Below are 24,600 nucleotides of genomic sequence, written 5' to 3'. Positions count from 1 at the left end.
GAGTAGATTTTCATTTCTTTTACCTCATATACATGATTCAAATCTTACCACCTGGTAGTTTATTTCACATTTGGACCATGACTTGCTTATACAGAGTTTTGTTGTACCTGCAATGTCTAATGCTGTTTCTTTTTCTATTGACAGAGGGAACACAAGCCTTACTCACCATGTCACTAAAGTCATGTTATTTGGACTAAATTGAACTATTTTCTTTCTTTCTTTTTTTTTTTTTTTACTCATAATCCCAATACATAGATATTTACTGGTTTTTAAAAATTAGCTTTATTCTAGACATAGAATATTTATCTGCAGATAAAGAGATAGAACAAAAATTAACATACTATAATAACATTTTGGAATAAATAAAATACAATTTTACTTGGAAGAAATTAAAGCTATGCTGAACTTTAGATAATTAACTTCCTTACCCCATGCCATGTTAGTTCTATTTTTTTCAATTTTATTTTATTTATTATTTTATACAGCAGGTTCTTATTAGTCATCCATTTTATACACATCAGTGTATACATGTCAAGCCCAATCTCCCAATTCATCACACCACCACGCCCACCCCCTGCTGCTTTCCCCCCTTGGTGTCCATACGTTTGTTCTCTACATCTGTGTCTCAATTTCTGCTCTGCAAACCGGATCATCTGTACCATTTTCTAGGTTCCACCTATATGTGTTAATATACGATATTTGTTTTTCTCTTTCTGACTTACCTCACTCTGTATGACAGTCTCTAGATGCATCCACGTCTCTACAAATGACCCGATTTTGTTCCTTTTTATGGCTGAGTAATATTCCATTGTATATATGTACCACACCTTCTTTATCCATTCGCCTGTAGATGGGCATTTAGGTTGCTTCCATGACCTGGCTATTGCAAATAGTGCTGCAATGAACATTGGGGTGCATGCATCTTTTTGGATTATGGTTTTCTCAGGGTATATGCCCAGTAGTGGGATTGCTGGGTCATATGGTAATTCTATTTTTAGTTTTTTAAGGAACCTCCATACTGTTCTCCATAGTGGCTGTATCAATTTACATTCCCACCAACAGTGCAAGAGGGTTCCCTTTTCTCCACACCCTCTCCAGCATTTGTTCTTTGTAGATTTTTTGATGATGCCCATTCTAACTGGTGTGAGGTCATACCTCATTGTAGTTTTGATTTGCATTTCTCTAACAATTAGTGATGTTGACCAGCTTTTCATGTGCCTCTTGGCCATCTGTATGTCTTCTTTGGAGAAATGTCTGTTTAGGTCTTCTGCCCATTTTTGGATTGGGTTGTCTGTTTTTTTAATATTGACCTGCATGAGCTGTTTATATATTTTGGAGATTAATCCTTTGTCCGTTGATTCGTTTGCAAATATTTTCTCCCATTCTGAGGTTTGTCTTTTTGTCTTGGTTATGGTTTCCTTTGCTGTGCAAAAGCTTTTAAGTTTCATTAGGTGCCATTTGTTTACTTTTGTTTTTATTTCCATTACTCGAGGAGATGGATCAAAAAATATCTGGCTGTGATTTATGTTACAGAGTGTTCTTCCTATGTTTTCCTCTAAGAGTTTTATAGTGCCCGGTCTTACATTTAGGTCTCTAATCCATTTTGAGTTTATTTTTGTGTATGGTGTTAGGGAGTGTTCTAATTTCATTCTTTTACATGTAGCTGTCCGGTTTTCCCGGCATCACTTATTGAAGAGACTGTCTTTTCTCCATTGTATATCCTTGCCTCCTTTGTCATAGATTAGTTGACCATCAGTGACTAATAGGTGCGTGGGTTTATCTCTGGGCTTTCTATCCTGTTCCATTGATCTATATTTCTGTTTTTGTGCCAGTACCATATTGCCTTGATTACTGTAGCTTTGTAGAATAGTCTGAAGTCAGGGAGTCTGATTCCTCCAGCTCCGTTTTTTTCCCTCAAGACTGCTTTGGCTCTTCGGGGTCTTTTGTGTCTCCATACAAATTTTAAGATTTTTTGTTCTAGTTCCGTTAAAAAATGCCATTGGTAATTTGATAGGGATTGCACTGAATCTGTAGATTGCTTTGGGTAGTATAGTCATTTTCACAGTGTTGATTCTTCCAATCCAAGAACATGGTATAGCTCTCCATCTGTTGGTATCATCTTTAATTTCTTTCTTCAGTGTCTTATAGTTTTCTGCATACAGGTCTTTTGTCTCCCTAGGTAGGTTTATTCCTAGGTATTTTATTCTATTTGTTGCAATGGTAAATGGGAGTCTTTCCTTAATATCTCTTTCAGATTTTTCATCATTAGTGTATAGGAATGCAAGAGATTTCTGTGCATTAATTTTGTATCCTGCTAATTTACAAAATTCATTGATTAGCTCTAGTAATTTTCTGGTGGCATCTTTAGGATTCTCTACATGTAGTATCATGTCATCTGCAAACAGTGACAGTTTTACTTCCTCTTTTCCAATTTGTATTCTTTTATTTCTTTTTCTTCTCTGATTGCCATGGCTAGGACTTCCAAAACTATGTTGAATAACAGTGGTGAGAGTGGACATCTTTGTCTTATTACTGATCTTAGAGGAAATGCTTTCAGTTTTTCACCATTGAGAATGATGTTGGCTGTGGGTTTGTCATATATGGCCTTTATTATGTTGAGGTAGGTTCCCTCTGTGCCCACTTTCTGGAGAGTTTTTATCATAAATGGGTGTTGAATTTTGTCAAAAGCTTTTTCTGCCTCTATTGAGGTGATCATATGGTTTTTATTCTTCAATTTGTTAATATGGTGTATCACATTGATTGATTTGCGTATATTGAAGAATCCCTGCACTCCTGGGATAAACCCCACTTGATCGTGGTGTATGATCCTTTTAATGTGTTGTTGGATTCTGTTTGCTAGCATCTTGTTGAGGATTTTTGCATCTATATTCATCAGTGATACTGGTCTGTAATTTTCTTTTTTTGTAGTATCTTTGTCTAGTTTTGGTATCAGGGTCATGGTGGCCTCATAGAATGCGTTTGGGAGTGTTCCTTCCTATGCAATTTTTTGGAAGAGTTTGAGGAAGATGGATGTTAGCTCTTCTCTAAATGTTTGATAGAATTCACCTGTGAAGCCATCTGGTTCTGGGCTTTTGTTTGTTGGAAGATTTTTAATCACAGTTTCAATATCAGTGCTTGTGATTGGTCTGTTTATATTTTCTATTTCTTCCTGGTTCAGTCTCAGAAGGTTGTGCTTTTCTAAGAATTTGTCCATTTCTTCCAGGTTGTCCATTTTATTGGCATAGAGTTGCTTGTAGTAGTCTCTTAGGATGCTTTGTATTTCTGCAGTGTCTGTTGTAACTTCTCCTTTTCCATTTCTAATTTTATTGATTTGAGTCCTCTCCCTCTTTTTCTTCATGAGTGTGGCTAATGGTTTATAAATTTTGTTTATCTTCTCAAAGAACCAGCTTTTACTTTTATTGATCTTTTCTATTGTTTTCTTTGTTTCTATTTCATTTATTTCTGCTCTGACCTTTATGATTTCTTTCCTTCTGCTAACTTTGGGTTTTGTTTGTTCTTCTTTCTCTAGTTCCTTTAGGTGTAAGGTTAGATTGTTTATTTGAGATTTTTCTTGTTTCTTGAGGTAGGCTTGTATAGCTATACACTTCCCTCTTAGAACTGCTTTTGCTGCATCCCATAGGTTTTGGATCGTCGTGTTTTCATTGTCATTTGTCTCTAGGTATTTTTTGATTTCCTCTTTGATTTCTTCAGTGATCTCTTGGTTATTTAGTAATGTATTATTTAGCCCCCATGTGTTTGTGTTTTTTACGTTTTTTTCCCTGTAATTGATTTCTAATCTCATACCATTGTGGTCAGAAAAGATTCTTGATATGATTTCAATTTTCTTAAATTTACTGAGGCTTGATTTGTGACCCAAGATATGATCTATCCTGGAGAATGTTCTGTGCGCACTTGAGACGAAAGTATATTCTGCTGGTTTTGGATGGAATGTCCTATAAATATCAATTAAATCTATCTGGTCTATTGTGTCATTTAAAGCTTATATTTCCTTATTAATGTTCTGTTTGGATGATCTGTCCATTGGTGTAAGTGAGGTGTTAAAGTCCCCCACTATTACTGTGTTACTGTCGATTTCCTCTTTTAGAGCTGTTAGCAGTTGCCTTATGTATTGAGGTGCTCCTATGTTGGGTGCATATATATTTATAATTGTTATATCTTCTTCTTGGATTGATCCCTTGATCACTGTGTAGTGTCCTTCCTTGTCTCTTGTAACATTCTTTATTTTAATGTCTATTTTATCTGATATGAGTATTGCTACTCCAGCTTTCTTTTGATTTCCATTTGCATGGAATATCTTTTTTCATCCCCTCACTTTCAGTCTGTATGTGTCCCTAGGTCTGAAGTGGGTCTCTTGTAGACAGCATATAGATGGGTCTTGTTTGTGTATCCATTCAGCAAGCCTGTGTCTTTTGGTTGGACCATTTAATCCATTCACGTTTAAGGTAATTATCGATATGTATGTTCCTATGACCATTTTCTTAATTGTTTTGGGTTTGTTTTTGTAGGTCCTTTTCTTCTCTTGTGTTTCCCACTTAGAGAAGTTCCTTTAGCATTTGTTGTAGAGCTGGTTTGGTGGTGCTGAGTTCTCTTAGCTTTTGCTTGTCTGTGAAGCTTTTGATTTCTCCATCGAATCTGGATGAGATCCTTGCTGGGTAGAGTCATCTTGGTTGTAGGTGCTGCCCTTTCATCACTTTAAGTATATCATGCCACTCCCTTCTGGCTTGTAGAGTTTCTGTTGAGAAATCAGCTGTTAACCTTATGGGGGTTCCCTTGTATGTTATTTGTCATTTTTCCCTTGCTGCTTTCAGTAATTTTTCCTTGTCTTTAATTTTTGCCAATTTGATTACTGTGTGTCTCAGCGTGTTCCTCCTTGGGTTTATCCTGTATGGGACTCTCTGCGCTTCCTGGACTTGGGTGGCTATTTCCTTCCCCATGTTAGGCAAGTTTTCGACTGTAATCTCTTCACATATTTTCTCGGGTCCTTTCTCTCTCTCTTCTCCTTCTGGGACCCCTAAAATGCGAATGTTGTTGCGTTTAATGTTGTCCCAGAGGTCTCTTAGGCTGTCTTCATTTCTTTTCATTCTTTTTTCTTTATTCTGTTCCGCAGCAGTGAATTCCACCATTCTGTCTTCCAGGTCACTTATCCGTTCTTCTGCCTCAGTTATTCTGCTATTGATTCCTTCTAGTGTATTTTTCATTTCAGTTATTGTATTGTTCATCTCTGTTTGTTTGTTCTTTAATTCTTCTAGGTCTTTGTTAAACATTTCTTGCATCTTCTCGATCTTTGCCTCCATTCTTTTCCCGAGGTCCTGGATCATCTTCACTATCATTATTATGAATTCTCTTTCTGGAAGATTGCCTATCTCCGTTTCATTTAGTTGTTTTTCTGGGGTTTTATCTTGTTCCTTCATCTGCTACATAGCCCTCTACCTTTTCATCTTGTCTATCTTTCTGTGAATGTGGTTTTTGTTCCACAGGCTGCAGGATTGTAGTTCTTCTTGCTTTTGCTGTCTGCCCTCTGGTGGATGAGGCTATCTAAGAGGCTTGTGGAAGTTTCCTGCTGGGAGGGACTGGTGGTGGGTAGAGGTGGCTGTTGCTCTGGTGGGCAGAGCTCAGTCTAAATTGAACTATTTTCTAAGTCTCGTATAGAACTGTCATCCAGGGATGTCTTTTCATTAGCTTAGTGAACTCAGCTATTTTTCAGATTCCCTGTCTTGTTCCTTTTATGATGCCTTTTATTTTGTTTGTGTCTATCAATTTGTTTTGAGAATAAGTCCTCAATTTAATTTTTAAAGAGATATTAACTTAAGATCATGAATATCTGAGTTATCTTTACATTGCTCTCAGACCTGAATGATGGTTTATGTAACATAGAACTCTCAGCAGTTCTACTTGGATAATGTTGCTTAATCTTTGTTCCTCAGTTTCCTCATCTGAAAATGTTTTTAAGTATAATAATTATACCAACTTCAAAGGATTGTTGAGAGGATTAAATATGATAATTTATATAAAGCATTTAAAACAATGCCTGGCTCGTGGCATTCAATAGATATTGGTTCTTAGTGTAATATTTCATATCCTCTCAGAACTTTGAGGACCCTTCTTCATTATCTTCTAGCATCTAGTATTGCTGTTCTGATCCCAGTATGATTTTTGTTCCTGTGTAAGTGATTTATTTACCTTGGAAGCTCTAGAATTATCTTTATCCTAGGGTCTATGAAATTTTATGAGAGTTTATCAAGGTCTGTGTCTCTTTTAATTCTCCCTATTTGATACTTGTGTATTTCTTTAGCTCTAAAATTAATTTACCTATTTTAAAAAATAATTTTCTCCTTTCCATTTTTCTTGATCTACTTTAAAATCTTATTAGTAAAGTATTGGATGTCTACTTGACTCTGTATATCTCTAGACTTATTCTTAATATCTTCTCTCTCTGTCATTTTACTCTTTGCCCTGGGAGATTTTCTCAATATTATATTCCAGCTCTACCATTGAATATTTTGGTTTGGAAATAATATTTAAATTTCTAAGGATGTTTTTGGTTTCTGAAAGTTCCATTTTCCCAGGAGCATATTCTGGTTTTATACAAGTGGTATCTCCTACAACCTCTCTGCAAATAGCTTTTGGAATATTTTCGATTATATTGTTTGCTCCTGTATTAATCTGCTCAGACTGCCATAACAAAACACCACAGGCTAGCTGGTTTACACAATTAAAATGTATTTTTTCACAGTTCTGGAGGCTAGAAGTTCAAGGTTAGGGTGCCATCAGGAGTGGTTTGTGGTGAGACCTCTCTTCCTGGCTTGTAGAAGGCTGCCATCTCTCTGTGCCTCTTCTCTGTGCATGTGTGTGAAAAGAGAGAGTTCTCTGGTGTCTCTTCCCTTTCCTGTAAAGACATCAGTCCTATCAGATTAGGGCCCCACCCTTTTGACCCATTTACCTGTACCTCCCTGAATGTCCTATCTCCAAATACAGTCAGGTTGAGGGTTAGGGCTTGAACCTATGAATTTGGAGGAAATGCAATTCAGTCCATAATACCTCCTATTCCTTAATTTTTTCTCTTTTTCTGTGCTATCAGTTGATTGCCTTTCTTGGCCCATTCCCCCTTGTACTGTTGGTTTTCCTCAAATGCTTAGTGACCCTGAATTGTCTCTTCATACTTGTCAATAAAGGCCTGGGTTGATCAATATCTTTAATTAGCCCTTGTTTCCCTCTTGTTACATAGAAGGGTTTCCTTATCCTGTCCTCTGAATGGGAGGGCTGATAGCAAGCTCTATGAACTTGAGAGTTCATGGATGGGGAACCTATAGGCAGGCAGATTACACCTCCCCATCTTCCTGTACAACGTCAAAACAAGTGAAAAGGGCTGACTGGTGGCCCCCAAAATATATATCTGCCTCCCAGGCAGAAGCTTGAATTTAGATTTAGCATGATTTCAAGAAAATAAATACTGACTTTGTATTTTAAGGCTAAAATTTTTTTAAAAATACAGAAATATGATACCCTAGAGTCTAGAGTTTAGTAGTTTTTTACAGGAGTATGAGTTGACTTGAGCATGGTTTTAACAAAATAAGTATTGAACTATGTATTTTAAGGCCAAATACAAAAAAGAACTTACACAAATATTATACTCTAGTTAGTAAGCTCATTTTTCACAGGGGTATGGTTGGCAGTTTTGAAACTACTTATGTGTATTCTGGGATTGAGCAAATAAGTTAATACATCATAGATAATGAGAACCAGGTTTACTGCTGGAGAAACGAGTTATAAATAAGGAAAGGGAGAAGGCTAGCATGAATCCTGTGGTGTTGGGCTGGATATATCAGTATAAACTCATGGTTTGTTAATACGTATATACAGATAGATAAAGAATAGATATAACTCTGTCCACTGAGAGGATGAGAAGCAGTGACACACTAATACCAATGAGAGGCTCTTGATTTCCAAATGTCATTCTCTAAGCCTTAGAGAAATGGTCAAGGGGCTGCAGAAGGAAAGTACAAGCTGTGACTCTAATAGCTTGTGGTGTGAAAAAGTAAGAAAGTGCTCAAAAGATGACAGAGACAATTAAAAAATTCACAGAAGCCAAACTGATGGGGCTCCCTAAGGCCAAATCTGGGGCAATTTGAGGATCAAATATGCAATGATGGAATGGATTGTAATCCATAGAATAGAGTCAGAGTCCATGAGTACATAGTGATATAAATAAATAACAGAACAAATAAAGAGGGGAGGAAAAGGTCTTCCCTACAATAGCATTCTAACTAATAAACATAGAATGAATAAAGGAAATAGCAAATCACCACATGGCAAATATCACAAATGATTATTTTAGACCAGTATCATCTATGAATGTTAAAAATGAGTGGGTGAACACATGATGAAAAACAAGATAGTAATACAATCTTAAATTATTTCCCAGAAAGATACTTATTAATTGCAAAGAGAAAATAGTTACTGTGCAGTGGAGAAACCTGGCAGTCACCACCATAACAAAGTGTTCATAAATACACTACCATGTGTAAAATAGATAGCTGGTGGGAACCTGCTGTATAGCACAGGGAGCTCAGCTCTGTGCTCTGTGATGACCTAGATGGGGGGGAAGGGAGGGAGGGAGGTCCAAGAGGGAGGAGATATAGGTATGCATATAGCTGATTCACGTCATTGTACAGCAGAAACTAACACAACATTGTAAAGCAATTTTACTCCAATTTAAAAAAAAAAGTGATCAATGTTAACATTTTGGAAACATATCAACATCATTTGCCTCCAGATTCAATGCACTGAGAAACACATAACACCATTTGTGCACTATTCTTGCCCAAAAGGCATAAGGTAAATTTAATCATAAGGGAGTATCAGACAAATCAGACTGAAGTACATCTACAAAAATAATTAGACAATACTCTTCGAAAGTGTGAAAATCATAAAAGAGAAGGGAAGACTGAGGAACGGTCACAGGTTGGAGAGGCTAAGGAGATATGACAATTACATGCATTGTGTGATCCCCAGACTCAACCTTGGACTAGAAAAAGGAAATTAGTGGGAATATTGGTGAAATTTGCATAAGGCCTGTGTATTAGTACAACCTATAGCATTGTATCTGATAATTCCCTGGTTTGGGCCATGTACAGTGCTATGTAAGATAATGACATCTGTGGAATTTTAGTGAATGGTTTATGGGACTTCTTGGTACTTCTTTTGCAATGTTCTGTTATTCTGATGTTGTTTCAAAATGAAAATAAAATTTAAAATAAATCATCAATGGATAAATGAACTGTAGAACATCCAGACAATGGAATATTCCTTACTGCTAAAAAGAAATGAGTTATCAAGCCATAAAAAGACTTTAAAAGTATTAGTTCATTCCCAAGACTTCATCCAAATCACCATCATCTGTTCTAAATGATGGCAATAACTTCTCTGATGTTTTTGTACCATGCCAATCTATCTAATGGCAAATTGTGTTTCACCACATTCCTTTCTCTGCCTTGTTCTGGGTTAAGGTTGACCACCGGAGAAGTAAGCAAAATTTGGAAGGCAGAAGGAAATCAGCGGCCATTATGCCCTAAGAGTTGGTGTAGAGAGTTAAATGCTGGTGCATCTTGTGCATCTAGCTGCTAATCTACTAGCTTTGCAGGACATTTGGTCCTCTCAAAACATCCGTAAGACATTTGGTCAATGCCAAAAGGTCCTTGATATTTGGTCCTGTCCAAAAGCATTTGGCATGGACCAAACATGTTCATGGACATTTTGGATAGGCCCAAATTTCAAGGACCATTTGGCATGGACCAAATGTCTTTTTTTGTTTTTTTTAAAAATTTATTTATTTTATTTATTTACTTTTGGCTGCGTTGGGTCTTCGTTGCTGCACATGGGCTTTCTCTAGTTGTGGCGAGCAGGGGCTACTCTTTGTTGCAGTGCGCGGGCTTCTCCTTACAGTGGCTTCTCTTGTTGCAGAGCACGGGCTCTAGGTGCGTGGGCTTCAGTAGTTGTGGTACGAGGGCTCAGTAGTTGTGGCTTGCGGCTCTAGAGCGCAGGCTCAGTAGTTGTGGCACACGGGCTTAGTTGCTCTGCGGCACGTGGGATATTCCTGGATCAGGGCTAGAACCTGTGTTCCCTGCATTGGCAAGCGGATTCTTAACCACTGCGCTACCAGGGAAGCCCTGTACCAAATGTCTTATGGGCAATTTGGACAGGACCAAATGTCTGCTAGCCATCTGCTGGCTCCCTGTGTTGGTGTGGAGCAGCAGGCAGACCCGCAGGTCTCCAGTCTCTTCCACATCTCTTCCTTTACTACCTCCAGGTTCTGAGCCAGGCGTGTGTGCATCTACCGAGGGAAGGCACCAGCTTCTTCTGCAGGTCAACCAATATTGTGAGAGATAGTGAGAAAGGACACAGGTTCCCGTTTGTCCTCAGTTCCCAAGATTTTCATCCAGATTGTTACCTCTCTAGCCCCCTCATATTCCACCCCTGTGCCACCATACTGCTCCCACTTCATCTTATACATGCCCACACCTCTCTCTCTCCCTCCCTCTCTTCAGCCACATGGGCTTCATTTTGGTCCTCATTCTCTTCACGCTATGTCTGTCCAGCCATATGACCTTTGCACATGGTGCTCCCTTTTTCTTGGAAATGTTCTTTCTTCCTTTTGATCTGGTTCCCTCCTCACCTTTTAGATCTCAGCTGCAGCATCTCCTCTTCAAGAAAGGCTTCCTTGACCTGTTGACAAGTTAAATAACATGCCCATAAGCTTTCCTATGCCAGTGTGCCTCTCCTGATTTTCAATTCACTTGTGTGCCTATTTGATTGATGTTTGACTTCAGTCACTGGGTGGGGGTGACGGTGGGCCAAGGGACTTGCCGGGTTATGTGCCCGGTCAGTAGCACAGTACCCAGAGCTAGTAAAGTTTCAATAAATATCTGTGGGTGAAATCAGTGAGTTTTAAGCCATGCTTGACACAAAATTTGATTGATGCATCTATGGCTACTGATGTGCTTGAATTTCCCCTCTTCTGCACGGTCATGGGTAATATGAAAAGATTAATTTAGCCTCTTCACAGGACCCGTGTCTCTGGCTTACAAATGTACCTTGGTCACCTCCCTTCTATTCTCTTCAAGAAACAAGAGTCCTGACACTGAGGAGAATTGCACCATGAATCAGCAAGTTGATGGTCATTAACATTGAACTCAAGCATTTTCCCTTTTTATTATTTGTTGGATGATGTGTGTTTTTACGAGGCTATCAAAGTAAGCTGCAGGAAAGCTGCCAGTGTGTTTCTGAAGTGACTTTTGGCAATGTATTTCCATCAGCTTCCTGCAATTCTGCACGTATTAACACATCCCTTTGAGATTCAATTTCATTCTGAACTCCATCAGCTCTAAACCACATGAATCAAATTAAACACCAAGAAATTTCATCAAAATATTCCAATTAATTTTAACTAATTTCATTCAGGTTGACAATTCCAGACACTGAAATTTATGTTCGTCTTGCCAGAGCATACACGAACTGATCTTACTTCCATCAGATCGTTTGCCTTTTACCCCTCTACAAAGTAGCTGTAAACGTGGTTACTACCACATCTTTTCAACTTCTACAAAATCTTTTCAATTCCCAATAATTTGAAGAGATCGATGTGTTGCTATGACCATCTCAATCCCCTTCCCTTTGATAGCCAGGACCTCTCTGATATCAAATAATAGAACAAAGAAGCCAGAGTGGTCTCAGGGAACATTATGGACCACATAATTCCCCTGACCAGGCCTCTCAAGCCTGTCTTAGTACAGCTTCAATACAGCCTTTTTTTCCAGATTTATATCTTTTTTCAATCTCCTCCCATTTTAGCCTAACCCTCTGCTATCATAAGAATCCACATTCCATGAGGCAAAGCTTGAGTTGATAATGGACATTTTTCATGTTCTGTGGCTCAGTAAATGAACGCATTCTCACCTTTTGAATCCCTCCACCCCAAAGAAGAGGTCATATACATGTCCTGCCTCCCCTATGGCAAAGCTCAAAGTGACATGGGGTCCATCAATCAGGTGCATCTGGATGATTTTGTGGTTTAAAGGAGAGGGAGGGAAGAAAGCATCACACCAAATCCACCGCGAGTGACATGCAGCATTCTGAGGAGGCAGTGGCGGACATCCTGGTGGCTTTGCCCCTGCCCAGCATCACCCATGAAAGCTGTAATGTCTATGTCCGTTGGCAGCAGCAATGGGGTCTCAATGGGAACAGTCAGGGAGGGTCATCTGGATATTTTTTCTGACTACATGGCCTCCAGTCACTTTTTTCTGACCTTCCTAGACTTTATAAAATACATAATATCCTTTAAGAATTTCTTTTTTATTTTATTTATTTATTTATTTATTTATTTATTTATTTATTTATTTATGGCTGTGTTGGGTCTTCGTTGCTGCGCACGGGCTTTCTCTAGTTGCGGCAAGCCGGGGCTACTCTTCGTTGTGGTGCACCGGCTTCTCACTGCAGTGGCTTCTCTTGTTGAGGAGCACAGGCTCTAGGCGCACGGGCTTCAGTAGTTGTGGCTCACGGGCTCTAGAGCGCAGGCTCAGTAGTTGTGGCACACGGGCTTAGTTGCTCCGCGGCATGTGGGATCGTCCCAGACCAGGGCTCGAACCCGTGTCGCCTGCCTTGGCAGGTGGATTCTTAACCACTGTTTCGCCAGGGAAGCCCAAGAATTTCTTTTTTATTGAAGTATAGTTAATTTATAATGTTGTGTTAGTTTCAAGTGTACAAAAAAGTGATTCAGTTTTATATATATATATATTTATATATATACTTTTTCAGATTCTTTTCCATTATGTTATAAGATATTGAGTACAGTTCCCCAGTTGTTTACCTATTTTGTATTTAGTAGTGTGTACCTGTTAATCCCAAACTTCTAATTTTAATTTCCTTAAACTGCCTAGAGTGAGTAAACTCTGCTGTGTGTTCTCTAAATTCTGACTGATACAGACCTGCTATCACCACATCTAAGAATACATTTTCGCTGAGGGACAATTTATGTGCCAGGCACTGTTCTAGATTCTAGGTAAGCATTACTGCATGACACTGTGTACAACAGACATAGTTCCTGCCTAATGAAGCTTGTGTTTCTTAGAGAACTAAGCAGGAGAGTGTATTTCTTTTCAGAGTTTGAGATTTGATGAGAATGAGCCCTGTGGCATGTGTCTTACACAGGTTGCATGTGGCTGTAAAAAGCTCAGCAGATGTGTTTTTTCAGAAAGCCATCTCAAAGTACATCAGGACTGAGACATCTAGTGAATGTGGCTGCTGGATTTCCTCTAGTTTTCTGACAGAGGTTGTGATGACAGTGATACTCTGCCTGTCTGTGATGAGGTCCTGCCTGTAGCAAGGAGCCGCAGTGGACTTCTACACTCAATCCTGTTACCCTGAAACTCCTGCATGATAATTGTATATATTGTTAGCAAGTTTTGACACCGAACCTAATATTCATGTTATAGGTGGAATTCTTCATTATGCCCACAAGAATCATCTTGCTAAATTGTCCAGAGGCTACGTAGGAGTCACTGGGTATTTCACATGAGAAGCCTGTGACAACAATCTGAACGTGGACCTGTGACAATCCTTTATCTGCCACCAGTCCCTCTGGGGCTTTAATTTCTTCCTGTGCGATTTTGACATTTAGCACTATATTAGTCCACCAATGAACACTGTAAACTTTTTCATATGCATCTAAAAGTTTCTGATAACTTCATTTCCACATTACATAAGTTCTATTCTACACAGTGATTAGCTGAGTGATTTTATTCGTTAGCTGAGTGATTTTATCCATTCACCTAACTTCTAACAGCAACCAATTCTGACACCAACTGAATGTCCTACAATTCAATTCTGACAGTAACTACTTGGAGTCAGACTAAGAAGTGACACTTCAGATTAACACTCCAGCCTAAGACGTCAGACTCCACGGTTTTAAATCCTCAATCCCATAGACTGCTCTCACTTCAGACACCAGTGGCAAGTATCAGGTCCCAAGTTACTCACACTGCTGTTCAACTTGCCTTCAAAGTCGGGGGTTTCTGTTCATGGCACTAGGAAAACATTTTACTATTACTTACTTATTACCAATTTATTATAAAGGACAATTCAAGAACAGCCAGTTGTAGGAAATGCATAGAGCAAGGCGTGAAGAAGGGGCAGGGAGCCTCCATGACCTTTCCAGCATGCCATCTTCCCAATACCTCAGTGTGTTCACCAACCCCAATATCTCTAAACCCCTTTGTTCAGGAGTTCTTGTGGAGGTTTCATTACATAGGCATAATTGATTAAATCATTGGCCACTGATGATAAATTCCCCAGAGGTTGGAGATGGGGATGAAATTTCCAACCTTTAATCAAGGCTTGGCCTTTCTGGTCACCAGTCCCCATCTTGAAGGTATCTAGAAACCCCCAGCCACAGTCATCTCATTAACACACAAAAGACACTCTTATCACTCAGAGTTTCCAAGGGTTTTAGGACTGTGTGTGCCAAGAATAGGGAACAAAGACCAAATTTATTATTTTTCTTATACCATAGTGCTTTAATAGATATGTAAAGAAAAGATTTTAGGAAGGGCAAGAGTAAAACCCTGGGGCAACAGCTAGGAAGCTTTTGGCATAATGCAGGCAAGCACCTAACCTATAGTGGTCAGGCTACAGTGGTAGCAGTAAAACTGATCAATGGGCCTCTGCTTGGACACTCCTAGTAATGTCGACTACTAGGAATATGGGAACAAGAGCTCCATTTCATTCTTGGGAAGTCTAGACAGTTAGAAAATTCTTCTTTAAGCAATTGGAGAAAGTGTATCAAGACTGTTGAAAATATCCATGTTCCTTGGTTCAGAAATTTCATTTTAAAGAATTCATCTTAAGGAGATATTTTAACAAAAAAAGAAAAAAATGAAAATGTGTGGAGTTATTTATTGTAGCATTAATTGTGAGCAAAAAAACCCCTTAAAATCTGGTCATAGAAAGATGATAAAGGAAATTATGGTACTAAAGCTTAATGGATTTTTATGCAGCCACTAAAAATTAAAATTATGAAGAAACAATTCATCATAGAAAATGTTTGTGATAGAATATAAAGCAAGTAAAGATGATTATAAAATGTATGTTAGCTTGTATCCACTTTCTTAAAATTGGTCTTTATGTGAACGTCTTGAAAAGGAACATGGGGGAAAATAATGTGTTAAAAGGGTGTTGAGGATGGGTGTTTTTTTTTTTAACATTTTCCATAAATTTTACAGGCTACTGATTTTGATTTTGCCTTCTGAGAGATTTCATGTTCATTTGACAATAGTTCCATACCAAGATATCAGATTGTTCTCTGATGAGTAAAAGGTAAACTTCCCCAATAAACTGAACCATAACGCTAAATGAATCAGAGGGAATTGCTCTTTTTTGGAATCATAAGCCTTTCTGCAGAGCCCAAGGCCAAGGATGGGAAGGTACAAATATAACTGGAATCTAATCCAGAAGCTTATGTGTCTTTTTAAGGTCTTGGAACAAAAAATACACTCTTCTAATACTTTTCTGTTCCCTTCTGTAATCCCTGCTTCTCCATGAAGCAAAAAACACCTCCCAGAAAGGATTAACATTCCTTCTAGCTGCCTTGTTGTGCACACACCAAGGAGAAGCCTATCCTTGTAATAATATCAATCCACTCCCAAGAATTCGGCTCACTAGATAACCTCTTCTCATTCTTCATAGGTGTGTGACTGACTCTAAAATGGTATAACTAGAATTTCAAATAGAATCATTAAGGTATGTTGAATATCTTGCCCCATGAAAACCTAAATGTAAGCTCTCCTGTGGACAACCAACTCCCCAACGATGACATGACAGAAAATAGAGGATAGAACGATAGAACACTGAGGTTAAGAGCATACTGCACAGGCTGGTTTCAAACAGAATTGGGATGCTCTTAAAATCAAGAAGGGACTTGACAAGAGTTAGTCTAACCACCATTGTTCCCCCAGGTCCAAATGGCTTCATCAATTATATGCCCTTCCCCACTTTAAGCTCATGACACAAGCACAGAAAGTATTTATCAAATATATGGTGCTCGTAGATATCTAGAAGTAGAAAACGTGTTCTTTGAATTCAGGGAATTTCTTATTTCATGGGCATAAGAGATTCACTCCAACATCAATTAGAGAACAAACCAAGACATAGGTAATGAAATGCTAAACTTAATGGTCAAGTTACATGACATAGGGGACAGAACTTCCTCTGGAATCACAGATCAGCTTTAAATTCCAATTCTACCACTTACAAATTAAGTGACCTTGATGAGTCATTTTAATGATGTCCTTGAGCTTCTGTTTCCTTTTCTGTAAAATGTAAAAACAACAATAATCAGGCCTCATATGTGTGAGAAAACGTTACCTAATGCAGTGAGGTTCAGGTTTCAGAAAAACGTTTAGAAAGGATGTTTGTGGTATTGAATTTCAGGCAGAGACAGTAGAGCACAATTTCAAAAGTAGGTGGCATATCCAGCATTTTGTAATAACTGTAAATGAAAAGTAACTCTTAAAAATTGTATAAAAATTTTTTAAAATTTAATTTAAATAAATAATTTTTTGAAAAGTGGGTGGCATATTATGTTAAAATTATATATATATTTTTTAATTTATATATATAATATATATCTATAATATGAAGCAGTTTGGAGGAGGTGCTAAGTTGGAAGCCATCCTGTAAGTTGATATTTATTCCCCTGGGATGAGTATAAGCTAAAAGAATTTACCTGTAGACACAACCTAGTGTCACGGAACCAGGGAAATCCCTGCTTTCCTGGATGAATGCTACGGCCCCTCTGTAGGCGGATGACATGTAAAAAGCTACTCTACAAAATCTTATCTCACTTAAAAATTATTTACCAAAAAATCGCCACCCTCCTTAAAATATAAGGTTTACTGTATAAAAAAGAAGAAAGAATGAAAATATCCTCGATGGCAAAAACACTCACCAGGAAAACATGACCCTGAAAATTATAATGACAGATGAAAATTGTAATCAAAATTAAAAATTAATCAAACAGTTGCCTCTTTAAAACAGTGGGTATAAAGTTTCAGTAATGCAAGATTAATAAGTTTTAGAGATCTGCTGTACAACAATGAGACTATAGTTAACATTATTGTATTGTACCTTCAAAAATCTGTTAAGAGGGTAGATTTCATGTTAAGTGTTCTTACCACAATGAAATAAAAATAAAATTTAAACACACATACACTTTCAAAGTAGAGAAAAAAATTGTTCAAAAATGCTATAGCCATACAACAATAACAAAAAGATAAATCAGCTTGTAGAATTCAGGGAAAAAATAGTAGGGAAAATAATCATAAATGAAGATCACACTAGGAAGTTAAAAAAGACAATCAACACTACCAAAAACAGAGTAAGGGCCAAGAGAACAGGATTAAGAAAAGTAGATAAATGAAAAGATACTGATTAGGTATTAAAGGAAAGAAAATGATAGATTGGAAAACAGGTAAGAACTAGTGGCCTTGAGTTCCCGAAAAAAATAGCAGGAAAAAAGAATGAAATTCAGAAATACAGAAAACTTCAATATGCCAATTGAAAGGCATATGTCCCAGGAAAACTTTACAAAATGATCAAACCAAAGCATAACTTAATAAAGTTAATAGGTTTCACAAATAAGAAACAATTCTTCAGGTAATCTGATAAAAAGATGAAGTCATTTCTAGGGGTAAATAGGCTGGCCACAGTCTTTTCCATAGTGATATTAATGTTTATAAATAATGTTTATAAAGTACTTCCTCAAAGAAAGAAAGCAAGATACCAGAATTTTATACTTGAACAGACAAATACTGTTTAAGTACAATGGCAGAACAAGTATTTTCAGACATGAAGGTACTTGGCAAATACAGCGTCCAAGCAATTTTCTTAAAGAAGTTATATAATAGGATAAGATTCAGCCAACTAACAGATCATCAGAAAAACTCTAGCAAATGTACTGGTGGTGAGCAGTGAGTTCACTTAGAAATAATTGTATGAATAAAACAATTATGAAAATTATGGCTGTTAAAATAGACTAACATAATCATGACTGTGTATAAACTATATTATTAGCAAAAGTTCAGAAGACGTAAAAATGTCGGGAGGTAATGTAAGTATGCTGAGTTCCTTATATTACTTAGCTGAGTTCATTAATAATAATAATAAAAATATTTTGTAACACCTGACCAGGAGTCATGAAAAAACAGTTTAAAATACTTAGGCATACACTTGATGAGAAATTTGTAAGATTTATATGAAGAAACTTTAAAACACTCCTAAAGGACATATACATACAAAAAACTTAAATCAAGGAAAGGTATAATGTATCATATTCTTAGATATAAAGACACAATATGATAAATATGTTAATTATCCCCAACCTAATATATAAATACAATGCACTCCAGATAAAAATTTATAAATTTGATGTTACCATAAATTTCAAATAGGCCCTCTGGTTCTAAAGTCTATATGCAAAGAGGTATTTTCCAGTATATTCTGAAAATGAAGAGTAATGAGGTAGGAACTATTCTAATTAGACACTGAAATATTTTATAAAGGACACAAAAATTAAAGTAGCATTATATTGTCACACAAATTGTAAAAACATTATAACAAAATGGAGAACAGAAGCAGCATGTATTAAACCTTGATCCATAAGTGATACAGGTAGCTTTATATAAGTTGAGAAGTATGGATTATTCAATCAGTGTTGTCAGTATAACTGGGTAGCCATGTGGGGAAAAAAATAAAATTATGTTGACTCCTATGTCAGTCTTCATAACAAAGTAGATTCCAGATAGAGAAAATATTGAAATGAAATTATAAAATCATGAAAATTCTAGAGGAAATAATTTTTCAAATTTTAGAGGTCATTTTTCAAAATAATTTCTGCATGGTAAATATCTTTCTAAGTGTGACACAAATTCCAGAAACCATGAAGTAAAAAACTCTATAATTTTTATTAACATACATTTTTTAATACATGATGAACAGGAAGCTCACAGAAAAGAAAATACAACTGGCTCTCAACTGTATAAAAAGATGCACAGTCCCATTGTAATAAGATATGCAAATGAAAACTATAAGGAGATAACACTTCCTAAATATCAGATTGGTAAAAAAACAAAAACAAACTTAATAACACAATGGTTTGATAAGTACATTTGTGGTAGGAGTATAACTTCATATATGCTCTATGATAAGGAACTTGGAAATATCTATTCAATATAAAAATGTACACCCAGCTTTCCACTCTTTGGAATTTATCTTACAGGTATTCTTGCACCTTAAAATAATGATATATGTATACTGCAGAATTATTTGTAGAAGCAAAAGTTAGGCAGCAACCTAAATTTCCATCAGTAGAGAATTTGTTAAGTAAATCAGACACAGCTAATAGCAATGAATAATATGCAGCCAACAGAAGAATGAGAAATTTTTCTAGGTTACAAATATGGAATAAATCTCCAAGATATATTGTTAAATAATAAAAGCAAGGTGCAACGTGTATACAATAATACAGTATGATTTTTGTGTGTGTATGTATGGGTGTGTGTGTGAGTATGGACTTGAAAATTCATAGACTATCTCAGGAGGAATACACAAGAAACTAGTAACAGTGTGTATCTCTGGAGAGGAGAAATGCATGTCTGGGAGACAGAAATAGGAAAAACAAAGCTGCATTTCACTCCCCCTCTTTGATTTTGCCGAATTTTGTATTATTCTGCTAAATTTTTGTATTATCTGGTCAAAGAAATTGATTTCTTAAACTATTGCCCCAGGAAATTAGGACCAGACTAGGGAAAGGGGAATGAGGGTGGGTGGGTTTGCTTTTCATTGTAAGTTCACTTCGCTATTATTTGACTTAATGTGTGCTATATTTATCTTGTTTTAAAAATTCAAAAATTAAGTATAAAAATAATTTTAAATACTCTGTTCTATTTAAAATACTCTATCCCACTATTCGGCTTAAAAAATTTTTTTTTTTTATATTTATTTTTGGCTGTGTTGGGTCTTCGTTTCTGTGCGAGGGCTTTCCCTAGTTGCGGCGAGCGGGGGCCACTCTTCATCGCGGTGCGCGGGCCTCTCACTGTCGCGGCCTCTCTTGTTGCAGAGCACAAGCTCCAGACGCGCAGGCTCAGTAGTTGTGGCTCACAGGCCTAATTGCTCCACGGCATGTGGGATCGTCCCAGACCAGGGCTTGGACCTGTGTCCCCTGCATTGGCAGGCAGATTCTCAACCACTGCGCCACCAGGGAAGCCCCTATTCGGCTTTTTGTGCCAATTCTAGGAGTAGAAAATATGTCACTGTAGCTGTAATAGAGACAAAATGTTCAATGTATTATGGGAACACAAAAAAAGAGATCTATTAATCTCTGAGGAAACTCAGAGATGGAAGGTGCAAGTTTAACTGGCCCTTAAAAAATGATAAATTCACCAGACACCTGTGCAAAAGTCTTGTAGGCACAGGGTACAGCATTAGCGAAAGCATGGGGATGCACAGAACCTGTCACGTCTGGGGAGCCACAGTGATCCATGAAGCATGAAGGTAGAAATGACACAGGAGGAGTGGCTAGAAATAAGCTGGAAAAGAGAAGGAAGGGTTGCAGAGAATATCACAAAGGGCCTTGAATGCCATGCTAAGAAATGACCTTATTTAGTGTATCCGTGGATCCTAAACCTGAGTGGTTGTTAGAATCACCTGGGGGAATTTTGTAAAAATACAAATTCCCAGGCCTCTCTCCCCTACCAAATAAATCTGACTCTCTGATGAATAGACCTGGAAGTGTGTATTTTGAAACCAAAAATCCCTCTGCCTCAGTCATAGACAAAGGCGAATCATCAAAATTCCATGTATGGTGTTTAAAAGCACCACTCGGAGTGCAAGGAGAGAGGAATGGAACCAAATGCCCCATTAGGAGGCTAATAAGAATTAATCATATGCAAAGTCCCGTTTCTGGTACCTGTCAGGCTGAAAATTAAGATCTCTTTCCAGGTACTTAAAGTTCTGAACTTATTCTTGCCTGGACTATGCTGAAGGTGGGGCAGGAATGAAATTGGGAAGAGAGTAGGAAGAGGAATGTCTGCTGTTGAATCGACTACATTTTCCCTGCCCCTTCCTCCAAGCATCCTCACGAAGTTCACACTGTGAATTTCTAGTCAGAAAGAACACAGAAGACACAAGAGCCATCAAGCACATTCATCAAGGTTTTTCCTTAGAAGCAAGGACTCTTTTCCCCTCTTTTATAAAGCAGCAATAACCACACTCATAACCAGTCCATGTTCCTGGGCAGCAGATCTTGTGTGACCTTTTTAAAAACTGACTCAGTTGCTTCCATCAGGTCCTAAGCTGATGTGAATTATAATACACAAATGATGCTCACCAGGCACTGGTGCTCTTGAATTACTCCGGAGTCCTTCTTCCAGTAAAAGTGTTTCTTCATTGATTCAATACGTATCTGTTGAGCACAGAGATACGAAGACACATTAGACACGGGTCCCACCCTGCAGGATCTAACCTTTCCCTAGTGATCAATAGATCTCTGCAATTTCCTCATCCTGCCCATTTCAGATCCTAGCAGTGAAGAGCCGCCCTGAAGTGGTAGCATCCCAAAAGGCTGGATTATTCTTCAGTAGAATAATCCTGGCAAACTTCAGTCTCGAGCTGAACATAGAATATTAAATTTGAAAAGAACCTTCAATCTCATTTCATCCAACCACTTCAATTTATAGATAAGAAAATTAAGGTGGAGAACAATACATTGATTTGTTCAAAGCTATACAGGAAGTGAAGGGCAAAACTCAAGCTGAAATCAGATGTCCTGACTTCCACTCCGAACCTTATAGGCTAAATTATAATTTCGAGTTCCAGTGCCATAACTAATCTTCCTGAATAGGATATGAGTGGGAGTGGGCATTAAATTCACCTCACCTCTTAGGAAAGGTGAGGAAATTAGAGAAATTTAAGTTAACTGGAACAGGGGGTATATTGACCCAGAGCAGGGAGATTACATGACTTGAGTTTACTCACATGCCCAATTTCTGCAATAGTTATTGAGTGTATATGGTCAGTGATAAATAATACAGATAAAGTCCCAACTTTCTGACTTGAATATCCCCTGTTATCCCACCCAAGACATATGAGAGTGAGTGTGGCCAATCCATGCTTATTCTTATCTGCTCTAGCTCCAAACCTATAGTTCATCCTTCTTCCTTTCTCAAGTTTGGCTCTCAAGGCATAAAGCAGAGATTACAAATACACAGCGTGCATGCTACCTCTGTCCTATCCTCTATCCTTGGCAGACATCACTAATCAATCACAACACTCTTTTCACCGTATTGTAGGAAGACCTTAGAATCCTTCCCCATACAACTCTACACCACTACTGCTAATCTATCTAAGATGACATATGATTGTAAGGTGCATGAATATTGCTCATTTTTTTCCCTACGTAATCTCAGCCTGAATCAAAACTTAAAATAAAATTGCTTGGAGATAGAGTACAAGAGGAAAAGCAAGAGAAGAGTTCTAATGGGTAACAAACAAACAAAAAGGGATGTAAGACGGCCCAGAATCAATTCAAATGATTCAATAAATGTTTATTGAGTATCAGCACCATGCTGGATCGGGGGTAAAATGACATGAATAGACATAATTTCCATCTTCAAAAGTTTCCACACCAGATGGGAAAGATTTCTATAAAGGGATAATTTTCAAGCAATATAGTAATGGTTATAATTGGGTAAGCTCCATGTCTTCAGGCAAGGATCATGACTCTATTTTTCACTATTGTATACCCAGCACCCACCAACACACCTGACATGGACGTGGAACGCAGTAATATTTATTAAATGACAAAGGCAGAGGTCAAAGTACTTAATTTTTCTGGAATAAATGGGCAAAGGCCTTAAGGAAAAATCAAAGTTTTCCTGAATCTTGAGAGATCAGTGAGAATTTTCCAGTTGAAGAGTCATGCATAGAGAGAGGAAATCCTATTTATAACTTTGCTCCAAAATTATGATGAAAAACAAAATAAACCACTTGTCCTCCATTTGTTCATAGATAATAATTACCCACATCCCAAATGACTTCAAAGTGTGCTTAAAGAATATGTAATAAAGTGAAAGGTATGACTATGTTTTCATCAAAGCTGTTGTAATCCGTCTTTATTTGCTATAGATATCCTAGAAACCCCAAATTCAACAGTGCTCACAGATTCCACCTGGGTACGTGCTCTCAGAGTGACCTTTTATCTGCTTTTTTTGTGTGTGTGCAACACTAATTAAAATCAATTAAGGTGACATGTCATTGACTGGCCTGCTTTTGCCAGGACATAACAAAGAGACAGAAGAAAAGACATGAAGGGTAATAATGTGCTATTTGTTTTTACTTCCTAAATTGCAGATGTCTGTTTCTAATGGATGAACAACTAAAATTTCAAAGCACTTACTTCAAGCATAACTAAATGTCTTCAATCAAGCAGCTTTATTAGAGATTTGATTAACATTATCTCTTCTTCAAATGTGTTTGAAAGAATTTATTCCTGAATATATTCTTAAAGAATATCTTCAATCTTCCCTGTCTTTGAACTGTGATAAGCCTTAGAGCCTACGCCTTCCTCTTTTGTACTTGATTATATATTCTTTTGTGTGCGTGCATTAACTGTTTTATATGTGCTAAATCACATCTCCAGCGAGCTTGTAGGTCCAAGGCAAAGAGATCAGGCCTTCTATTTCCCTTATGTCACATATAAAAAGGAGAGAGGGCAAAGAGAATAAAGGAGAGGAGAAGGGAAGAAAGGAAAACAGGAGAAAACAGGAGAAAGAAGAAGTAAGACAGAAGAAGATCCAAATGTGCACATATTGGACACCCATTATCTTCCAAGCAGGGGGCTATGTGCTTTCATATAACGTGTGCCACTTAATCCTGTTAAGAATACTGTAAAAAAAGCACCTCTTCCCCTTTTGAAGATAAGGAAAGTGAAACACAAATTGGTTACCAGCTGAATGCCAGAAGCAGAACAAAACCCAGGTCTGTCCTTTGTGTTTACTTTTCCTTCTGAAGGAAGTTGCCTTGTCAAAGCCCCTTCTCAGGGGACAGAGATGGACAGCCCTGTCTTATACCAACAGACTCTGACTCTCCCCCCATCCCTTGGGCACAAATGATTGAATAGGATTTCGGCATCTGACGCATGTCTGTGTCCTATATGAAAAGATTAAGCCATTCAGATTATTTTTATTATTTGACTTAGAAAATAAGTGAGAGACTGAATTAGTTAGATGTAAGACACATGACCAAAAATAGTAAGTTAAGAAATTTCCTGTCAAGCCACAGGATAGAATATATTTACAATACTTGTAACCGACAAATGACTTATATATGGATTATATAAATAGTTCATACATATCGATGAGGAAGAGGCAGACAACATTATAGAAAAATGGTCAAAAGGCTAGAACAGTCACCTCACAAAAAAAATATGCTATGTAGTGTGGCCATCTAATGTATCATCCAAACTGGGACCACTTT

This window comes from Eschrichtius robustus, chromosome 17 (genome assembly GCF_028021215.1).
Source record: "Eschrichtius robustus isolate mEscRob2 chromosome 17, mEscRob2.pri, whole genome shotgun sequence".
Taxonomy (NCBI): Eukaryota; Metazoa; Chordata; class Mammalia; order Artiodactyla; family Eschrichtiidae; genus Eschrichtius; species Eschrichtius robustus.
Note: the sequence above shows the minus strand (reverse complement) of the source record.